The 23660-nt window shown below is 47.1% G+C and overlaps 1 pseudogene; it reads left to right on the plus strand.

Moving 5' to 3' along the window:
- Positions 1–948: 948 nt before the first annotated feature.
- Positions 949–11304, plus strand: LOC134337175 (immunoglobulin lambda-1 light chain-like; annotated as a pseudogene).
- The last annotated feature ends 12356 nt before the right edge of the window (positions 11305–23660 follow it).

The following is a 23660-nucleotide window of genomic DNA, read 5'->3' on the forward strand; positions in this document are numbered from 1 at the left end:
CTCCACAAACTTCAACAGATTCATCACCCTCTGGCTAAAGAACTTCCTTTTCAAGTCTGTTCTAAAGGGACACCCTCGTATTCTGAGGCTCTGCTACCTCCTCCTATTTTCTCCAAATATTAGAAACATCCTCTCCACATCCAGTCTAATTCGGCTTTCGATATTCAATTAGGTTCTCTCTTCATTCTTCTGAACTCCAGTGAGTACAGGTCCAGAGCCATCAAACGGTCATCCTCTCTTAAACTTTACATTCCAGTGATCACCCTCGTGAACCTCTTCTACAATTCCAGATTTATCAATGAACAATGACTGAAAAAAAAGAAGCAATCTTTCAAAAGACCCACACAAAAACCGCCTTTACAGCAAAATATTGTGAATTCACTCATCAGAAAACTCTGTTTAGAAATCAGTTCCCATTGTGTAGATATGTCCACCATAACTATATCATTTCAAATGGCCAGTCTGATATGGTAGTTACAATTCCAACTGACCAATGAAATATAAAACAAGATATCATTGTCTTTGATGGAAGTCAGATATTTAAACCCTGATTCGCTCTCCAATGGATACCATCAGAATTGTTGAGTGTCTCTACTTTAACTTCAGTTTTACGGCTGCTGCAGTATTTGACTTCCTACTTTAAAAGTGGAAAGTTTGAAAGTAAAATCTTCTAGCAGTTAGGCTGTAGAGTTCTGGGTGTATCTTATTCACCTTGGCCCCAGAAGAACGCTGTCTTGTTGGACTGTCTCCGCGAATTGTTTGACTGTTAATTAAACTTGATTCTATTCGATTTGACTTGACTTGAAAAAGTCCTTCAGAGCTGAGTACTGTAAGCCACAAATTATGGGAATTATGTTCGATTTGAAGGAATGGATGGAGTCAGTCAGCTCCTCCAGCGTCATTGTATGGTCCTGACTCTCCCGCTTGCAGCTGTCTAACACACCCGTGATGGAGGACGGCAAGTTCTGGGAGGTTGTGCTTGTGGCCTTTCTGTCGCATAGTGTCACAACCACGGACTCTGCCGCTGGACGGGGTCTGCGTGTTCTCGCAGGCAGGTCCGGACCAGGTTCGGCAATCATGCTCGCGAAATTGCAGGTTCCAGCTAAATCGTGTTTCGTTGTGGTGTTTTCCACCCTTCCTCTCGTTCCAGTCTTCCGAGACTTGACCAATAGCAGAGCAACACCGATGTTCCCTACTTACCGATGTTCAGGTTCCGGGGAAGAAGATAACCGAGTAGCCTGACGCTGCTCAGAAGCGGTATTTAATTAGTATTAAGTTAGTGCGGCCAAGCCGCTGTATCGACATGAGCTTTAGTTAGACAGTTCCAGTTAATGGCCCTCTGGCCAAGCGTTATTTTTTTTTTGTTTCGCCACAGTTTCCATTAAAGTCAAAGAACTGTTCATCTGTTTCAGTCGTTCCCTCCCCGCAATTGGGCCTGTGAGGGGATCCAGGTGTGCCCTATTAACTGTTTGGAGAGAGACATTTATCATTAATGGTTTGTTTGGAAAGGAGAGAGAGAGTTATTTACTACCGATATGTTGCTTTTGGCTTACGGTATGCCTTTAGGTGGACATCATTGTGTGAGAAATGAGGAAAAGGAACAAGGGGTTCCCCTCCTTTTATTTATTGTTGGAGATTCGATTCAGAAGGCATTGGAGGGTAGTTTGTTGAAACCTGTATTCAGCTACAGGCCAAAAGGACCTTTGACCCTACTCAGAGAACTATGGTCTGATTTAGGAAAATGTGTCAGTGTGTTTAAGTATGTTTTAAAATTCTGGAAGGGATTTCGTAAGCTTTGTGACTTTGCTCAGGAAAGTTTGCAAAATGGTCGAGTCAAAATAAGACACTTGTTTACATAGAAACATAGAAACATAGAAAATAGGTGCAGGAGTAGGCCATTCGGCCCTTCGAGCTTGCACCGCCATTTATTATGATCATGGCTGATCATCCAACTCAGAACCCCGCCCCAGCCTTCCCTCCATACCCCCTGATCCCCGTAGCCACAAGGGCCATATCTAACTCCCTCTTAAACATAGCCAATGAACTGGCCTCAACAGTTTGCTGTGGCAGAGAATTCCACAGATTCAACACTCTCTGTGTGAAGAAGCTTTTCCTAATCTCGGTCCTAAAAGGCTTCCCCTCTATCCTCAAACTGTGACCCCTCGTTCTGGACTTCCCCAACATCGGGAACAATATTCCTGCATCTAGCCTGTCCAATCCCTTTAGGATCTTATACGTTTCAATCAGATCCCCCCTCAATCTTCTAAATTCCAACGAGTACAAGCCCAGTTCATCCAGTCTTTCTTCATATGAACGTCCTGCCATCCCAGGAATCAATCTGGTGAACCTTCTTTGTACTCCCTCTATGGCAAAGATGTCTTTCCTCAGATTAGGGGACCAAAACTGCACACAATACTCCAGGTGTGGTCTCACCAAGGCCTTGTACAACTGCAGTAGTACCTCCCTGCTCCTGTACTCGAATCCTCTCTCTATAAATGCCAGCATACCATTCGCCTTTTTCACCGCCTGCTGTACCTGCATGCCCACTTTCAATGACTGGTGTATAATGACACCCAGGTCTCGTTGCACCTCCCCTTTTCCTAATCGGCCACCATTCAGATAATAATCTGTTTTCCTATTTTTGCCACCAAAGTGGATAACTTCACATTTATCCACATTAAATTGCATCTGCCATGAGTTTGCCCACTCACCCAACCTATCCAAGTCACCCTGCATCCTCTTAGCATCCTCCTCACTGCTAACACTGCCACCCAGCTTCGTGTCATCCGCAAACTTGGAGATGCTGCATTTAATTCCCTCATCCAAGTCATTAATATATATTGTAAACAACTGGGGTCCCAGCACTGAGCCTTGCGGTACCCCACTAGTCACCGCCTGCCATTCTGAAAAGGTCCCGTTTATTCCCACTCTTTGCTTCCTGTCTGCTAACCAATTCTCCACCCACACCAATACCTTACCCCCAATACCGTGTGCTTTAAGTTTGCACACTAATCTCCTGTGTGGGACCTTGTCAAAAGCCTTTTGAAAATCCAAATATACCACATCCACTGGTTCTCCCCTATCCACTCTACTAGTTACATCCTCAAAAAATTCTATGAGATTCGTCAGACATGATTTTCCTTTCACAAATCCATGCTGACTTTGTCCGATCATTTCTCCGCTTTCCAAATGTGCTGTTATCACATCCTTGATAACTGACTCCAGCAGTTTCCCCACCACCGACGTTAGGCTAACCGGTCTATAATCCCCGGTTTCTCTCTCCCTCCTTTTTTAAAAATTGGGGTTACATTAGCCACCCTCCAATCCTCAGGAACTAGTCCAGAATCTAACGAGTTTTGAAAAATTATCACTAATGCATCCACTATTTCTTGGGCTACTTCCTTAAGCACTCTAGGATGCAGACCATCTGGCCCTGGGGATTTATCTGCCTTCAATCCCTTCAATTTACCTAACACCACTTCCCTACTAACATGTATTTCACTCAGTTCCTCCATCTCTCTGGACCCTCTGTCCCTTACTATTTCTGGAAGATTATTTATGTCCTCCTTAGTGAAGACAGAACCAAAGTAATTATTCAATTTACTAGAATTGCAGCTGGGAGAATTGTTGAAGTACAAAATGGAGTCGTGAAATCTGATAATGGAATGGAAAGGCATGTTTACTCACTGAATCTAGACTCACCAAAATGTCAGAATTCCATTGTTTTGAAAAATATTACTGATAAGGTCCACCAGTTGGATCCAAAGCCGAAAAAACAAGTAAAAGGACTAATTGGTGTTTTGAAATGGTGCACAGGTGCAGTGCATGACATCATTATGAATTTAGCCCAGCCTACGAAATGGTATCTTCACAGAGTGAACACACAGTAGCTTATTTCTCAAAGAAATTTAATGTACACCAGAAAAATTATTCAACTGTTGAAAAGGAATTCCTAGCACTTACTCTGGCTTTACAACATTTTGAGGCCTATGATCAGAGACCTCAAAACCTTTCTGTTGCTCAGAGACCACTTGTGGTTTACATGGGTTATAATCCGCTGGTGTTTTTAAATAAGATGAAGGATAAGAATAGAAGGGTGTTAAATTAGAGTCCGATATTGCAGGAAGGTGACTTTAAAATCAAACATGTAAAAGGTACTGACAATGTTATAGCTGATTAGTTATCCAGATGTTAAGTTGGAAATTGTACACATTTTTTTTTTGCTTTGTCATCTGATGTTTTTTCCACTGTATTGTTTAAAACCCTGTGATGGACATTTTTTTTAAAAAATCGTCTTCGACAATTTTTTTTCCCTGAGGAAGGGGAGTGTGAGGGGATCCAGGAGTGCCCTATTAACTGTTTGGAGAGCGACAGTTATCATTGATGGTTTGCTTGGAAAGCCGAGAGAGAGAGAGACAGAGTTATTTACCACCGATATGTTGCTTTTGGAAAAGAGAAGAGAGAGACGAAGATTGACAGTTGGACTGTCGCTTTAAGGCATTGGAAGTAACTTTGGACTTCCACTGAATTTGGAGTTGGAGACAGCACCCAGCAGCTCGAAGGTTGCTATGGTGACCAAAGGCAGATTGTTCATTGTTACGTTCAAGGACTTGTTGCCTGCTTGTGCATTTCTTTGCAGACAAAGGAGGGAGGGACTCTTTGAATGACAGGTAATGCTCAGCCTGGTGAAATAAATGGGAGGTCAGATGATACAGACCTCAGACACATGATCTGGACACTGAATGAGCATTGTTGTGCCCGCAGAGAAAGTGGGTTTTGGAGGATCAATCAGGTGGATTGATCCAAAATTGTATTCCAGTGGTGAAGAAGGGGTTGACTGGTGGGGAGTCGTCTATGTGTCCACCCTTGCCGGGATGATAGCTCCACCACAGGAAAATCGGTCCCCCCTGGTTAAAATCACAGTCGGTGACTTGTAAAGGATTTCGGAGGACGACGAGAAGATCGACGGCATCAGCTCACCTGAAGACTCAACTCACTCTCACTCTCTCTCTCTCTCTCTCTCTCTCTCTCTCTCTCTCTCTCTTTCCATCACTACTCGACTAAATACCACGAACTGAACTGAACTGAACTTTACTCAACATCATAAGACTGTATCTTTTTACCCCAAACTTAAAGAAGCTTGTTTTTTTTTATACATATATATTCCACACTTAATTTTATATATAATCATTGCTAACCTGTGTGAATTATTTACTTCGATATTACTGTATTGCGTAGTTACTAATAAATATTATTAGTTGTTAGCAATATGAGACTCCAAAATGGTTTCCATCTCTCTGCAATAACCACGGGATAAATACGGTCACCCAGCAATTCATAAGTTATACGTTATAATTTTTCAGCTAATTTTACAGCGGAAATGTTGATTTACAATCTAATCGTGTTCGTGTCCAGCATCAGTTTTACTCGACAGAGTTGTGTTTGGTGAAATGTTTCCGTCTTTTAATAAAGCATTTCTCTTTTCGGTTGTGTTTTCGGACGAACCATAATTTAACATGTTCTGTTCATTGGTGTTATTTCTGCTCTCGTGTTAGTCTGTCAGTTTTTATGGTGGTTTCACAGTAAGGAACGTGAAGGGATCCAGTGAAGGGACATAGTGGGATGTGAGGTCTCAGTGGGGTCAGGACATTCCACTGTGGTTGTCAAGACTGCAGAATGACAAGTTTCAAGTTACTGTTTAGGACTCTCCAATGAAACAACCCTCGGACTTTCACTGGACTTCCAGTGAGGGTGGAACTCTCGTCCTTCACCATCGGATAACAGACCCTCTCCCACTGCCCAGTCCTTGCCTCCTCTCTCCTGCCATCTGTTACCTTTAGCGATACTCCTTCCCGGGACTGTTCTGCGAACCCGGTCATTACACCGACTGTGGCCAGAGCTCCGATTCTGAGGATAATCCAACCTCCCGTCCCTCACGGTGAGTGGGAGCCGAATCACTCCACATCACAAATCAGAGAGCGACCTACCCCGCCCCGCTCCATGGAGCTCAGGACCGTGCAATCGGAGCCCTCGCCCACTGGGGCAGAGCAGATTGTGAGATGTTTAACCTCCCAACAGCAGCGGGATCATTAGTGATGGGTGATTGGGGCGGAGGCAAGAGGAGGAACGTGTCACTGATGGCCCAGAGAGTGGACACTTTAAACTACTCTGGGGGTGGGGGCGCTTTGATGCCAGTGTGTCTCTCAATTCAGTGAATGACTGACTCCGCGCCAAACAACCTCACCGATTGGAGTAGATTTCTAGTTTTTCCAGGCTGACCAATATGTACTGTCCTCCATGGGCACTGCACGGTCTCTCAGTGAAACTCCGGGCCCCTGGCAATGAAGCTGAAACCTTTTACTCGCGATTCTGTCAAACTGTGAAATGACGAGAGTTATGGCGCGACTTGAAACACGTTTTCTCTCGTTTATGTTCCAGCTCAGCAGCTCCCGGACCCTTCAGTGAAACTACTTGGGTCGTCAGCCGAGGAGATCTCCGCTAAAGGATCGGGCACCTTAGTTTGCCTGGTCAGTAAGCTGTCGATCGGCTTCCCTGTCGTCAGCTGGACAGTGAACGACAGTCCGACGAGCAGTGAGGTGCAAACCAGCGGGGTGACTCAGAACGCGGACAAAACCTTCAGTCTCAGCAGCTACCTGACGGTGCCCGGCGCAGACTGGAGCAGTGGGAAGAGGTACTCCTGCTCAGTTCAACAAGGAGCAGCCTCGACAATATCCGCAACTGTCACACAGTCCAGCTGTTAAACAGAGCGCGGCTTCGGCCTTGTTTGTTCCCGATTAACGGGAGATCATGGCCTTGTATCTTTCACCTCTACCTCTCTCACTCGCTCTTCACTGTACTTCCCTTCTGTTCCGCTCTCTGTAGTTTCCACTGTGGTGTTGGAATATTTGTACCCGAGGCTGATTTGAGGCGGATTTGGTTCTTTTTCCTACTGAGAGGCTACACGGTGGTAACGCGGACAGTTATTTGGCTTCTTGAAATTTCAGGCTGTGAATGGTTTTCTTTGAAATTGGGTTTGGTTTAATTAGAATAATTAATAAACGTTTTGTGATTCATTATCAGTATCAGACTGACAAACGGTAATGGTGACTAACTACCAATAAAGATGATCAGTGCAGGAATGATTTCCGAGCGCGCCTTTCGTCTTCTTTCGTGTTTTTCCTATTCTGATACCAAGTGGGAGGAGAGAAGAGAGCGGAGACTCGTCTCTCTCTGGTTCGTGAAGTTCAGGAAATCTCTCCGGCAGCCTTGGACGCCGAATATCAGCAACGAATGACGGGAAGTTCTATTGCGGAGATACTGGAAAGAATCGGGTCAGGGTGGTTGGTTGACTGTTAGGCTGCGATGTAAAATGAGAACAAAGTAGTTGATGTTGGGAAGGTTAGTAAAGGAAATGAACATGAACGTGGCTGGAAATATTCACTTTCTGGAGCAGCACTGGTGGAGAGAGGAATAAATTGTAATTACATTCTGGGCTAATGAAGTTTTGCCAGAAATTACCACTCCGCCAAAGCTTCCGAGGCTGAACTCTTATCCTCTCCCCATTTGCAGCGCCACTGTATTCATTTCCCAAACCCCGTTCCGACTTTGATCCTTCCCCTCCCTCCCTAGCAACTCGCTCAGAGCCCTCCACCGCTGACCTCCCCCTCACCCCCTTGTCGTTACTTCGATGGACGGGGTAGTCACCATTGGGCAATTCAGTCCGGGATTTCAAATAATGGCTGCTTCTCTGCTGCTGTTCATTCTGAGGAGCATGAGAGTGGTGGCAGAGGGAGGCAGAGTGTGTGTGTCATAGAAAGAGAGAGATAGAGAGAGGGAAGGAGATGGGATAGATAGAGAGAGGGAGTGACAGGAAAATAGCAGATAGCGAAGGGAAGATGAGAGAATAAAACGCCCAGGAGATAAAAATGCGGGAAGGAAACCAGTTGGGAGAGTTGCAGGATGGGTAACAGAGGGGAGGTAAAGAGAGAACCAGCAATCCTGGTACAGCTGGAAGTTTGATCAGTGCTGTTTGTACTTGCATGGAAAGGTCGAGTGGACGGGAAATCCAAGGTTTCTCTTGCGATCGCAAGACCCAGTTGGACATCGATAATGTGAGATGCAACAGTCTGGTTTTACTTGCTTGGTCTATAACGGACGGCGAGGCTGCAGCGTGGCCTCGGTTGTAGGCACGGACTAGGGCTCCATCGAGCTTGCTGGATGAGACGACGCTGCAGACGGTGTAGCATGGAGTCCGTGCTCAGTTGAGATTTGGCCTCTTCGGTCAGTGCTGCCCTCCAGTGTTCGATCTGTGGAATGACAGGCTGTATTGCCGGGAGCTGTATACTCAAAGTGTGCGTGGCTCAGGGACCTGGACTAAACATGTGTTTTTCTCTTTTTTTTTCGTGTATCCGAGTATCGTTGGAATCATAATTAAACTTGATTCCATTCGATTTGACTTCAGTTGAAAAGGTCCTTCAGAGCTAAGAACTGTAAGCTGTCAATTCGAGGAGTTATGTTCGATTCGAAGGAATAGATGGAGCCAGTCAGCTCCTCCAGCGCCATTGTTTGGTCCCCACATTTAGAACGAGTTCAAACCCTCAAACTGCCAAAGTGAGTTTGAACTCCATGACTGAATCACTGATATGGAAACAGGAAGCCTGCACTGCTCTATCACAAACAAGAAAAGATCTGCAGATGCTGGAAATCCAAACAACACACACGAAATGCTGGAGGAACTCAGCAGGCCTGGCAGCATCTATGGAAAACAGTACAGTCGACGTTTCGGTTCGAGACCATTCAAGAACCTGCAATGTCCTGTCCTGTTGTCACTGGAGGTGTGAGGGACATCTGTGGACCAAAGGAAGGAATCAGCGAAATAAAGGCAGAGTTTGGGAAATGTCAGACAACGAATGACTTTTTCATTCGTAATTTGTTTTTAACGGATCAGTCAGTTGCTAACAATGTCGCCGCCCCAACCCGATGGTACGTGACAGCATATGGGAAGGTTTCCGATCCCCGCTCTGATTGGTCAGTGTGAGTCACTCTGATTTGCGTGGATTCCCTCCCCGGTGTGAGTGGCTCTATAACTGGGCTCCATTGGCAGCGGCGGCCAGTCAGTCACAGATCCACCGGCAGAAGGGAGGCAGGAAGCTGACGGGCAGCAACGATGCTGACGCTATGTTTTTTTCTGGTCTCTGGCAGTGTGTCTGGGCTGTGAGTACAGGCAGCAAGTCCGCACCCAATGGTGGCTGAGGTGGGTCTTGGGGTCACACTAAAGAGTCAATGTTAAAGTTGAATTCTTGTCTTTCACAGCTGGAGAGTCCCAGACTCTGACTCAGACTCGACCATGTCGGAGAGACCGGGAGCCACGTCCACGCTGAATTGTGACATCGGAACAAAGGATGGCAATCATGTGAACTGGTACAAGCAGACTCCGGGAACAATTCCACAATGGATCCTAAATTATCATGATTCCTGGAATAGCCCAAACTACGCCCCTGGGATTAGCAGTGAGCGTTTCACGTCGACAGCCAACAGCGCCGGCACTGAGTATCAGTTAATCATAAACAGGGTGGAGATGAATGGCGCTGCCGTCTATTACTGCGGAAAGTGGGTTACACGAACCAGTACTTTAGTGTTCGGCCGGGGACAAAGCTCTTTGTTACAGGTACGTGTCTGGGAAATATCTCCTGCAATAACCACGGCATAAATACGGCCACCCGGCAATTAATAATTTATACGTTGTAAATGCCTAGCGAATATTAAAGTGAAAATATTAATTTACAATTTAATCGTGTTTCGAGTTCAGCGTCAGTTTTACGGGACAGAGTTGTGTTTGGTGAATTGTTACCTTCTCATAATGAAACATTTCTCTTTTCGGTTGTGTTTCCGGACAAACTATGATTTAACATTTTCTGATCATTAGTGTTATTTCTGTTCTAGTGTTAGTTTGTCAGTTTTTGTGTTGCTTTGATAGGAACGAAAGAGAAGGGACACAGTGGGACAGGACGCTGCCGACTGAAGATAGTCCATGGCAATACATTAGAACGACAAGTTTCAAGTTATTGTTTAGCACATTCCCGCGAAACATCCCTCGGACACTTACGGGACTTGCTGTCCACCCAGTGAGGGTGGAACTCTCCTCCAGCACCTATGAATTAAAAGACCCTCTCCCAGTGCCCAGCCCTCGCCTCCTCTCCACCTGCTCATTTGAGCGCTGTTCCTTTCTGGGGAACCACTTTTCAGCGATCCCGACGCTGCACCGACTATGGCCAGAGCTCTTGCGGAGAATCCATTCTCCCAATCCGCACGGTGAGTGGGAGCCGAATCCTTCGACATCATCACAAATCACAGAACGACCTACCCTGCCCCGATCCATGGAGCTCAGGACCGCGCTTTTGCAGCTCTCGCCCATTGGGGCAGAGCAGATTGTGAGATTTTTTTTCTCCCTGCAGAAGCTGGGCCATTAGTGACGGGTGGGTGGGTCGGAGAAAAGGGGAGGAACGTGTCACGGAGATGGAACAGAGAGTGGGCACTTAACTACTCTGGGGGCGCTTTGATGCCAGTGTGTCTCTCAATTCCGGGAATGACTCAGCGCCAAAAAGCCTCACCCGTTGGAGTAGATTTCCAGTATTCCAGTTTAAGCAATACGCACTGTCCTTCATGGGCACTGCGCTGTCTTTCAGTGAGATTCGCAGCCCCACTCAATTAACCTGAAACCTTTTACTTGCGCTCTGTCAAATTGTGGAGGACCTGGGAGCGATGAACCCCACGGGGTATGGGCTGTTTTATAGACGGTAGTAACCAGATTTTAATCTGAGTATACTTACTCTCTTGTAAATATTGAAAGTCTGCACTTGGTGTATATATGATGTAAATAAACTTTTATAGTTTCGTAAAAAAAAGACGAGAGATCTTTCGCATTTTGAAACACATCTTTTTTTGTTCTCGTTCAGATCGGCAGCTCCCAGACCCTTCAGTGAAACTACTTGGGCCGTCAGCCGAGGAGATCTCCGCTAAAGGATCGGGCACCTTAGTTTGCCTGGTCAGTAAGCTGTCGATCGGCTTCCCTGTCGTCAGCTGGACAGTGAACGACAGTCCGACGAGCAGTGAGGTGCAAACCAGCGGGGTGACTCAGAACGCGGACAAAACCTTCAGTCTCAGCAGCTACCTGACGGTGCCCGGCGCAGACTGGAGCAGTGGGAAGAGGTACTCCTGCTCAGTTCAACAAGGAGCAGCCTCGACAATATCCGCAACAGTCACACAATCCAGCTGTTAAACAGAGCGCGGCTTCGGCCTTGTTTGTTCCCGGATTAACGGGAGATCATGTCCTTGTATCTTTCACCTCTACCTCTCTCACTCGCTCTTCACTGTACTTCCCTTCTGTTCCGCTCCCTGTAGTTTCCACTGTGGTGTTGGAATATTTGTACTCTGATTTGAGGCGGATTTTGTTCTTTTTCCTACTGAGAGGCTACACGGACAGTTACTTTGCTTTTGGAAATTTCAGGCGCTGAACGGTTTCTCTGAAATTAGGTTTGGATTAATTAGAATGATTAATAAATGTTTTTGTGACTCGTCATCAGTATCAGACTGACAAACGGCAACGGTGACTAACTACCAATAAATATGATCAGCGCAGGAATGATTTCCATGTGTGCGTCTCAACATCTTTTGTGTTTATCCAGTTCTAACATCAAGTGGGAGGAGGAAAGAGAGAGGAGACAAGTCTCTCTGTTCTGGTTCGAGTCCTGGTTTCGCGAAGTTCAGGAAATCTCGACGGCAGCCTTGGACACCGAATATCAGCAACGAATGACGGAAATTCTATTGCGGAGATACTGGAAAGAATCGGGTCAGGGTGGTGGGTTGACTGTTAGGCTGCGATGTAAAATGAGAACAAAGCAGTTGATGTTGGGAAGGTTAGTAAAGGAAATGAACACGAACGTGGCTGTAAATGTTAAGGTTCTGGGGCAGCATTGGAGGTGAGGAATAAGTTGTAGTTACGTTCTGGACTAATAAGGTTTCGCCAGAGATGACAAATACTGACACAAACTAGAAAGTCTGGGTTTCTGAAATGGTTGGGTCACAAGGGATGTAAACTTCCCAGTAATAAGTTGAAATACTGTTCCTCAACTATCTTTTGGGTGATGGTATGCAGCTACAGGAGTCCAGAGACAGAGTAGTTCAGGGTTTACTTCACGTTAGCTACTGGTCCCCTTTCCACTGCTCTCCCAGCCATACCCTCGCCATCTCTCCCTTCTCCTTCCCACTCCGATCAATGCTTCCTAGGCTGAACCCGAACCCTCTCTCGATCTGCAGCGCCACTGCATCCATTTGCCGAACCCTGTTCCGACTTTGATCCTTCCTCTCCCTCCCCAGCAACTCGCTCAGAGCCCTCCGCCGCTGACCTCCCCCTCACCCCCTTGCCGTTACTTCGATGGACGGGGTAGTCACCATTGGGCGATTCAGTCCGGGGTTTCAAACAATGGCTGCTTCCCTGCTGCTGTTCATTCTGAGGAGCATGAGAGTGGTGGCAGAGGGAGGAAGAGTGTGTGTGTCAGAGAAAGAGAGAGATAGAGAGAGGGAAGGTGAGATGGGATGGATGGAAAGAAGGATGGGTGACAGAGGCGAAGTAAAGAGAGACTCAGCAATCCTGGTACAGCTGGCAGTTTGATCCGTGCCATTTGCACATGCATAGAAAGGTAGATTGGAGGGGAACTCCCAGGTTCAATTTCCAACAGCACAGGCATTGCGGCGCTGAGTTCCTGAGAAAGAAAGCACACTCACTAAAACACCACCCTGCAATGAGCAAAACCCACCATTCCCATCACACAAAGAAACCTCACACCGCCATGTTCTCAAGCTGCACTCCCCGAGAGGGAACGGTCTCAGAAAACAAAGGCGTCCCTTTCGAACAGAGATCAGGAGGAATTTCTTCAGCGAGAGGGTGGTGAGTCTGTGGAATTCATTGCGACAGTTGGTTGTGCTGGCCAAGTCATGAAGTATACTTAAAAAGGAGATTGACATTTTCTTGAAAAGTAAACGCGTCAACGTGTACGCGGAGAAGGCAGAAGAATGGGAATGAGAGGGATAATAAATCAGCCATGATGGAATAGCGGAGTAGATGAGCTGAATGACCTGTTTCTGCTCCTATATGTTGTGGTTTTATGGTGCAATTTATCAAAACACATAATGAGGCCATTCAGCCCGTTGGGTCCATGCAAGGTCCCAACAGAGCAATCCCATTGGTGCCTGTTCTGTTCTCCTCAAACATGCCATCAAGTTCTGGTAACACTGAAATCAATGGGGTATCATGAGTAAAGCACACCAGTGACTGGAATCATATCTCACCTGAAGAAAAATGTTGTGGTTGTTGTACTTCAAACGTCCCAGGCCCATGATATCACTGCAGCTGTTCCTCATGGAATACATTCAACCCAAGCATGTTTGCTGCTTCCTCAGGAATCTTCCTTCCACTATAAGATCTCCATAAGACCATAAGACATAGGAGCAGAATTAGGCCATTTGACCCATCGAGTTTGCTCTGTCATGTTCGATTTATTATCCATTTCAACCCCATTGATTCATGGTTGATTCATTATCCTTCTGAACCCCATTCACCTGCTTTCTCCCCATATGTTTTGACACCCTTACTAATCAATAACCTAACAACCTCTATTTTAAATATAACCTTTATCATGGCCTCCAAGGCTGCCTGTGGCAAAAGCTTCAATAGATTCATCAACCTCGGATAAGGAAATTCCTATTTTCATCTCTGTTCTAAAGGGACATCCTCGTATTATGAGGCTCTGCTCGCTAGTAATATATTCTCCAAATATTGGAAACATCCTCTCCACATCCACTTCACTTTGTCATGGTCCGGTCCGTGAAATCCGTGTTCCGGTTCACGGTCCGGTCCATGGTTCCTTGTTCCGGGGTTTCTGGTTTTCCCCAGTGTCTGTTGTGGGCACAAGTTTCTCGTTTTGGGGCTGAGACATAAATTCCTCTGCGAACCAGGGATTCCCTGCTGGACAGTCCTGTTCCCCTCCCTGTCTTTTCCCCCCTTGCCTGACTCTCTGTCTGCTCACCTGGCCTGGATACCCTGCCTGCATTGCTCTCGCCGGCTCCAACACCTCAGGGCATATTCAAAACCCGGACTCCAGCAACGACCAAGGATCCTGCCATTGATCTCGCCGGCTCCAACACCTCAGGGCATATTCAAAACCCGGACTCCAGCAACGACCATGGACACATTCACAGTGATTGCGCAACCACCAACTGCGGCTCCAGCCTTGAACTCCAGGCCGGGTCTTTATGTGCTGCTGTTGTGACTCCCGACTCCCCTTCTCCCACCACTACTCCACAGCCCCGTCTCCCTCAGATCCCACCGTCAACTCCTGGGCCCTCAGAGGCTCCATCTTCCTCTCACCCCAACCCTCCCCTCTCCATTGACACCCCCAGCCTCCCCCCTCCCCCCTCTGATCCCAGCTCTCATCCGTGCCGGGTCTTTACCATCCCCTCCGACCTTCAACTGTCTGAGGCAGAACGCTCTGTTCTCAGTAAGGGCCTCACGTTTGTCCCCCTTCGCCCACACCTCAGCGAGTTCCGTGTTCGCCATGATGCGGAACTTTTCTTCCGCCGTCTCCGTCTCCAAGCCTACTTCTTCGGCAAGGACTCTTCCACCCCCACCGATGACCCCTTCTCCTGTCTTCAACCCTCCTCTTCTTCATGGACACCCTGCTCTGGTCTTCTGCCTGCTCTGGATCTCTTTATCGCTAATTGCCGACGGGACATCAACCGTCTCGACTTCACCGCACCTTGTCCCCACTCCAACCTCACTCCTTCGGAACGCTCTGCTCTCCACTCCCTCCGCACTAATCCTAACCTTATTATTAAACCCGCCGATAAGGGGGGTGCTGTTGTAGTCTGGCGTACTGACCTCTACTTTGCCGAGGCACAGCGACAACTCGCGGATACCTCCTCTTATTTACCCCTCGATCGTGACCCCACTAAGGAGCACTAGGCCATTGTCTCCCACACCATCACCGACTTTATCCGCTCAGGGGATCTCCCATCCACTGCTACCAACCTTATAGTTCCCACACCCCGCACTTCCCGTTTCTACCTCCTACCCAAGATCCACAAACCTGCCTGTCCTGGCCGACCTATTGTCTCAGCTTGCTCCTGCCCCACCGAACTCGTTTCTGCATACCTCGACACGGTTTTATCACCCCTTGTTCAATCCCTTCCGACCTATGTTCGTGACACTTCTCACGCTCTTAAACTTTTCGATGATTTTAAGTTCCCTGGCCCCCACCGCTTTATTTTCACCATGGATGTCCAGTCCTTATATACTTCCATCCCCCATCAGGATGGTCTCAAAGCTCTCTGCTTCTTTTTGGATTCCAGACCTAATCAGTTCCCCTCTACCACCACTCTGCTCCGTCTAGCGGAATTAGTCCCTACTCTTAATAATTTCTCCTTTGGCTCCTCCCACTTCCTCCAAACTAAAGGTGTAGCTATGGGCACCCGTATGGGTCCTAGCTATGCCTGCCTTTTTGTTGGCTTTGTGGAACAATCTATGTTCCGTGCCTATTCTGGTATCTATCCCCCACTTTTCCTTCGCTACATCGACGACTGCATTGGCGCTGCTTCCTGCACGCATGCAGAATTCGTTGACTTTATTAACTTTGCATCCAACTTTCACCCTGCCCTCAAGTTTACCTGGTCCATTTCCGCCACCTCCCTCCCCTTTCTAGATCTTTCTGTCTCTGTCTCTGGAGACAGCTTATCCACTGATGTCTACTATAAACCTACTGACTCTCACAGCTATCTGGACTCTTCCTCTTCTCACCCTGTCTCTTGCAAAAACGCCATCCCCTTCTCGCAATTCCTCCGTCTCCGCCGCATCTGCTCTCAGGATGAGGCTTTTCATTGTAGGACGAGGGAGATGTCTTCCTTTTTTAAAGAAAGGGGCTTCCCTTCCTCCACTATTAATTCTGCTCTTAAATGCATCTCCCCCATTTCACGTACATCTGCTCTCACTCCATCCTCCCGCCACCCCACTAGGAATAGGGTTCCCCTGGTCCTCACCTACCAACCTCCGGGTCCAACATATTATTCTCCGTAACTTCCGCCACCTCCAACGGGATCCCACCACGAAGCACATCTTTCCCTCCCCCCCCCCCCCCCGCTGCATTCCGCAGGGATCGCTCCCTACGCAACTCCCTTGTCCATTCGTTCCCCCCCCCCCATCCCTCCCCACTGATCTCCCTCCTGGCACTTATCCGTGTAAGCGGAACAAGTGCTACACATGCCCTTACACTTCCTCCCTTACCACCATTTAGGGCCCCAGACAGTCCTTCCAGGTGAGGCAACACTTCACCTGTGAGTCGACTGGGGTGATATACTGCGTCCGGTGCTCCCGATGTGGCCTTTTATATATTGGCGAGACCCGACGCAGACTGGGAGACCGCTTTGCTGAATATCTACGCTCTGTCCGCCAGAGAAAGCAGGATCTCCCAGCGGCCACACATTTTAATTCCACATCTCATTCCCATTCTGACATGTCTATCCACGGCCTCCTCTACTGTAAAGATGAAGCCACACTCAGGTTGGAGGAACAACACCTTATATTCCGTCTGGGTAGCCTCCAACCTGATGGCATGAACATCGACTTCTCTAACTTCCGCTAAGGCCCCACCTCCCCCTCGTACCCCATCTGTTACTTATTTTTATGCACACATTCTTTCTCTCACTCTCCTTTTTCTCCCTCTGTCCCTCTGAATATACCTCTTGCCCTTCCTCTGGGTCCCCCCCCCCTTGTATTTCTTCCCGGACCTCCTGTCCCATGATCCTCTCGTATCCCCTTTTGCCTATCACCTGTCCAGCTCTTGGATCTATCCCTCCCCCTCCTGTCTTCTCCTATCATTTTGGATCTCCCCCTCCCCCTCCGACTTTCAAATCCCTTACGCACTCTTCCTTCAGTTAGTCCTGACGAAGGGTCTCGGCCTGAAACGTCAACTGCACCTCTTCCTAGAGATGCTGCCTGGCCTGCTGCGTTCACCAGCAACTTTGATGTGTGCTGCCTGCATTGTTGACATTTTACCGCTGGAGCAAAACCGGAGCCTGGTTAGGTCAAGAGAAGGAACTGTCTTTCGTTGTGTGGAATTGTCTCTCTGTGTCCATGCCTTTGCTAGGTGGGTCCGGCCATTTGCTGCCACCTTGTGTTGGGATCTGTCTCTTCATGTTCAGTGTTCTGTGTATCAGTCCTGGCCCTATGTCCTGTTCCCAAGGAGGGGTCCTGGCTCTGTTATGCGTGTGAGTCCCAGCCTACGTCCTGTTTCCAAGAAGGGGTCCTGGCTCTGTGTTCTGTGCTCCTGTCTCTTCTAGTCCAACGCTCAGTGCTCCTGAAGACCATTGTCCAGTCTGTGCCTAGTCCTGTCCTATCCAAGTCCTGTCCATGTGCCTTTACCTGTCCTTGTGTCTCGCCCTACCCAGGAGTTCCTCACCCAAGCCATGTCCAGCCCTGTAGCCACGTCTTGTCCTCGCCCAGTTCTGGTGTCCAAACCTGAGTCAAGTCCCAGGTTCTGGGTCCTTGCCCAGTCTCTGGCTCAAAGTCCATACCCCAGCCTGGAGGCCTCGCGACCAAGACCCCAGGCCTGTCTCCAAGCCTCGAGACCAAGACCCCAGCCTCCAGTCCTGCAGTCATGTCATATCCATGCCTGGTTCTGGGGCCCGAGCCCCAGGCAAGACCCAGGCTCTGGGTCCTTGTTCAGTCTCTGGCTTGGGGTCCAAGCCCTAGCCTGCATTCTTGTCCCTGCTCCTTGTCTGTATCCTGTCATGTCCCTACTCTAGTCAAGTCCTGTTCCTTGTACTTCAGTGTCTGTGTCTTGCATTTGGGTCCGCTACCAGCGCACCTCTTGCGACACACTTGGCTTTTCAATATTCGATAGAATTCAATTTGATCCCTTCCTCATTCTTCTAAACTCCAGTGAGTCCAGGTTCAGAGCCATCAAACACCCATCATATGTTAACCTTTTCATTCCAGCGAGCACTCTCATGAACCTCTTCTACATTGCCAGTACATCTTTTTCCAGTTAGGGGGGACCAAAACTGCTGACTGTACTCACCTTGTGTGGTCTGACTAATACCTTGTAAATCTTCAACATTACAACTTTGCTTTTATATTGTATCCTCTCAAAATGAATGCTAAAATTGTATTTGTCTTCCTTACTACTGACTTGCCTCAGGGAATTCTGCACGATGACTCCCAAGTCCCTTTGCACCTCTGATTTCTGAACTTTTTCCCTTGTTAAGAAAATAGTCTAAATCTTTATTCCTTCTCCCAAAGTGCATAGTCATGCACTCCCTTATGTCTTCCATCTCCCACTTCTTTGCCCATTTTCCTAATTTGTCAATGTCCTTCTGCATATTCCCTGCTTCCTCAACACAACCTGCCCCTCCACCTATCTTTGTATCGTCCACAAACTTGCCCATAAAACTATCAATTTCATCATCTAAGTCATTAATGTAGAAATGGAAAAGAAGTGGTCCCAACACTGACCCCTGCAGAACAACACCAGTCATTGCAGTCAGCTACGAAAAGCCCTTTTTATTCCCATACTTTGCTTCCTGCCTGTCAGCCAATCTTCTATCCATGTGCTCTCATCAAAGGCCTCGGAAAATCCTTTAAAAAAACATACACTAACTTTCCTTAGTCGATCCTGCTCTTATTTATTCAAAGAATTCCAACTGATTTTTCAGGCAAGATTTCCCATTGAGGAAACCATGCTGATTTTAGCCTGTTTTATCCTGTGTCTCCAAGTACCCCAAAACCTCACCCTGAAGAATTGACTCTAACATCTTGCCAACCACCAAAGGCAGACAAACTGGCTTATATTTTCCTGTCTTTTACATCCCTCCTTTCTTAAAGAGTGGAGTAACATTTGCAATTTTCCAGTCCTCCAAAGTCATCCCAGAATCAAATGATTCTTGAAAAATGACTACTAATGCCTCCACAATCTTTAAGCCGCCTCTTTCAGAACCTGTGGTGTAGTCCATCTGGATCAGGTGGCTCATCTATCAGGTCCAGGTAGCTTATCTGAGTTCAGCATTCTGTGTTTCTATTAAAAGGACCACTGCTGAGATCACATCTGGTATACTGCAAAAGCTCTTTGAATTCCTTTTGCCATCTGCAAGCCTACTAATCAGACACGCTATATTTTCATCCAAGTCATTTGCTGTACATCGTAAAAACAGAGGTCCCAGCTCAGATACCTGTGGAACACCAATGGCCATAGTCATCAACTTGGATATTGCCCCTCCACTACTACACTCCGTCTTTTATGGCAAGCTCATTTTAAATCCAGTCCACAAATCATCATGGATCCAATGTGAATTAATCTTCTGCATCAGGATTCCCTGAAGGAGCTTATCAAATGCCTTCCAAAAATTTGTGTAGAGAACATTTACTGCTCGACCCTCATCAATCATCTTTGTCACCTCCCCGAACACCTCAGTCTATTCTGTAAGGCATGATCTGCCCTGCACAAAGCCATCCTGACTATTAGTAATAAGCCCATACTTTTCCAAATGCAACGAAATCCAATGCCTAAGATTCCTCTCCGATAGCTTTACTACCTGAATGGAGGAACCCTGCTTTTTCTCTCTAATCTCCCCTTTCACTGGATTCAGTACTCTGATGTGTAGATCATCTTGTGAAGGAAGGTGAGGTCTGTGTCCACTGGAGTTTTGAAGACTTAGAGGGAAATTGATTGGATCATCATCTCCTGGTGGGTCCTGGCAGGGTGGCTATGGGCAGGATGTTTACTCTTTTAGGAGTATCTGGAACAAATTGTTAGTGTTTAAAAATCGAGGGCTGTCCATTTAGGACAGACGTGAAGGTAAATTTATTTCTCTCTCAGAGGGTCATAAACCTTTGTATATTTTTCTCTCAAGGGGCTTTGGAAGCAAAATCAATTGATACTTTCAAATTAGGAAGAGGGTGAAAGGTTACCTGGAATATAGAGTATTCGAACCTTAAGATTTCAATAAGATCAGCCATAATGTGACTGAATATCAGAGCAGGTTCAAGGCGATGAACAATCTACTTCATCTAAATCAATGTTCATGTGGAAATTTACCTAAATGCATTCATGACACATCACTGAAGATTGCGCATGACTGAGCAATACTGGACCTCACTTCAAAATAGCTTCATGCAGCCACCTCTTGGACAATTCTATCCATTGTTCAGTTGGTAGCCAAGTACCAACTCAGATCTGATTGGCAGGGGTTCGTGGAATCTTCCTGCTCATCACGAGGAAGGACTTGGGCTAGTCCAACTTAGTGGAGTTGTCAGGAGCTGGCCAAGTGTTTGAACACCTGCAATACTGACTCCAGGTTAAACTACATCCTTGTCTGGAAGAAGTGTTCTCCTTCCTAAGTGCTCTTTCATTCGTTGTGTTAAGTCGGACCCCAGGTTCAATTTCCCACATCACAGGCACTGCAGCACTAGGTTCCTGGGAAAGAAAACACAATCACCAAATATCCACAATGCAATGGTCAAGCCCCACCACTCCCACCTGAAAAATCTCAAAGCAACCTATTCCCAGTTAGTGATATCTCAGTGCCCCCTACAGGAGGAAGATAATTATCATTTGTACTAATTTTATACTGAAAAATTATCAGTAACCAAATATGACAGCAGTAACTGCAATTGTAATTTAGCAAAACACATAATGAGGCCATTCAGCCCATTGGATCCATAGGAGCTCCCAGCAGCAAAACCTCATTGATGCCAGTTCCGTTTTACTCACTCGTGCCACCAAGCACCCTTTGGTTCTATTGTTGCTTCATTGCACTAAGGGGAAATAGACAGTCCCATATCCACACGGTGCAACAAACATTGAGCATCAGTAGGTAACTCAAGTGGTCACAGAGAGAACATACAAATTTCACAAGGATAAGCTCAGGATCAAATCCAGGTCGCTGAAGCTGTGAGATACCAGCACGGCACCACACCCCTCACATGTTACCTAAGCATACTTGTACCTAGCTTCCCAATGCATGGCCCACTGCTTCTGTAGGAAGTAGATGGGAATAAGGGGGAACCTGTGAAGCCCTGAGACTGGTGAGTTCTGTTACACTCTGCACTGTTTTGCCAAAACCAGCTGCAGTCCAAACCAGTGGGCTGATCAATTGTGGGATAACAATTGGAGAGTCAGTGAGGGGAGAGGAATGACTGCAGATTTATTCCACCCCACTCTGTAGTAAACTGCTGAAGGACATATTCCACAACTGATCATTACATCGAGGACAGTGCAGGTAGTGAAATCCCGCATGGTTTCAGTGGTCTGAACCTGGCTGGAATCAGTCTGGATGAGTAGGATCGCGTTTCACTGCAAGGCTCCTTCAGAAGCATCATTAAAACAAATGACCAGCCCATGGGGACAAAACAAGCTGGATTCCACCTCCCCATCCCACTCCAATGTTATTCATTACCCTGACCAGTTTCTTTGTCATCTCTGGTACGGATACTGGAACATCCAGCCCAATGTCACTGTACAAGTATACATATTATACACATTTTGGAGGGTTGTAAAGGCAGCTGTGACTGAGCTGGTCAAACACAAGTAATTTCCTCAAACCCCCACCCCCCACCAGTAGCCTCAAAATTCTCATTGTCCCTGTCTGGCTCTGCTGACATTATGCTTATCGGGTGCACGTTAGGCTAATGCACAGTGAGGGCACTTTTGTTTGTACTTGCCCCTCCAGGACACTGGCATTCGATGATGCGTCATGTGTGTTGTTGCTTCCAGTTTCAGGAATAGCCCCTGATTGATGAGCGGGATGAAGAAGGATGTGAAATCGTGTGTTTTGGTTTTGTGTAGTTGCTCAGGCTCATGGTAATAGCACCACCTCCTCCCCCCCCCCCCCCCCCCCCACACCACCACATTTCATTGATAAATTGTCCCTCTATGGTCGGGAGACTGCGCCTGTCTGTAAATGGAGTAGCAGCAGTTATTGTGCTGCTCCCAGTCTTGTTCCTTTCCCCCTAGTTTAAACTTCGAATTTAAAATTTTTATTTGCTGATCTTGAAGGGGAACAATATGTCTATGTCAGTGGTCCCCAGCCATCGGGCCACAAAACATGTGCTACCGGGCCACGAGGAAACGATATGATTTGGCAATACGAACTGATATGAGTCAGCTGCATCTTTCCTCATTCCCTGTCATGCCCACTGCTGAACTTGAATGCACGCAAGGTCATCAGTCGGTCATTAACCTACAACTACTCAATTAGTCAAAAACAAACGTCACTTGAGAGTTTCTTTGGAAGAGGTGGTAGGGGACATAAAGGGGCTAACGATGATGATAACGCAGAGACAGCTGAGGCCGAGACTGCAAAAAAACAGAAAGCTTCCTTATCAGAAAATTCGACGAGTCGTACATAAAATATGGCTTTATTGCGACTGGTGACTCACACACTCCAAGCCCCCTGTGTGTGATATGTGGAGACAAGCTGTCTAATGAGGCAATGAAGCCCTCAAAACTGCTTCGGCACCTTGAGTCCAAGCACCCTGCACTTAAAGACAAACCCGTTGAGTTTTTTGAGCGGAAGGCGGTGAGCAAGTGGGACAGAAGCAAGTGCTGAGATCCACCACATCCACAAATGCTGCTGCTCTGAGAGCGTCGTACTTACTGGCTGGCCGTATTGCTAAGGCTAAGAAGCCTTCCACTGTTGGTGAAGAATTGATTCTGCCTGCTGCCAAGGACATGTGCCGTGAACTGTTGGGAGAACCTGCAGGTTGTCTGGTTTCACTACCTGAGTCAAAGAAATTTCTCCTGAATGCCAGTCTACACACTGTGTCACACACAGGGAAATGCTGGCTAGCCGAAAAATGTCACCTGATCTTAACAGAGTAATGAGTGACGTTGTTGAAAAGCAAAAGCCCTTAACTCACGTCTGTTTGAGCAGCTTTGTGAGGAAATTGATGCAGAGCATGAATGCCTTCTCTTTCGCACTGAAGTCAGGTGGCTATCAAGGGGGGGGTGCCCTGGCCAGGGTTTTTGAGTTAAGAGAGCAGCTACAGAGACTTCTCTCAGGAAAAAAAGTCACCACTGGCAGCACACTTCAGTGACGAGGAGTGGATAGCAAAACTCATTTATCTGTGTGACATCTTCAACCTGCTCAATGAACTCAATTTGTCACTTCAGGGGAGAATGACAACTGTCTTCAAGTTGGCAGATAAAGTGTCTGCTTTCAAAGCCAAACTGGAAATGTGGGGACAGCGAGTGGACAGAGGCATATTTGACATGTTCCCAACATTAGCTGGGATTTTGGGAGAGACTGAGGCTGCACCATCCTTCTCACAGCTGGTGCGCAACCACGTATCTTCGCTGTTGACAGAATTCGGGCGTTACTTCCCAACCGCAAATGACCCAAGACGTGCAAAGGAATGGGTCCGTGACCCGTTTGTGAATGTCCCCGGTGAATCAACCATGTCAGCGCGGGAATATCAACTCCTTGAGCTTGCAAATGACGGTAGGCTGAAAAGTATGTTTGACATAACATCTCTGCTGGCATTCTGGATCAAAGTCAAGGCTACATATCCTAAGATAGCCACGAAAGCACTGAAAACGTTGCTTCCATTTCCAACA

Source organism: Mobula hypostoma, chromosome 24, assembly GCF_963921235.1.
Source record: "Mobula hypostoma chromosome 24, sMobHyp1.1, whole genome shotgun sequence".
NCBI classification, from domain to species: Eukaryota; Metazoa; Chordata; class Chondrichthyes; order Myliobatiformes; family Myliobatidae; genus Mobula; species Mobula hypostoma.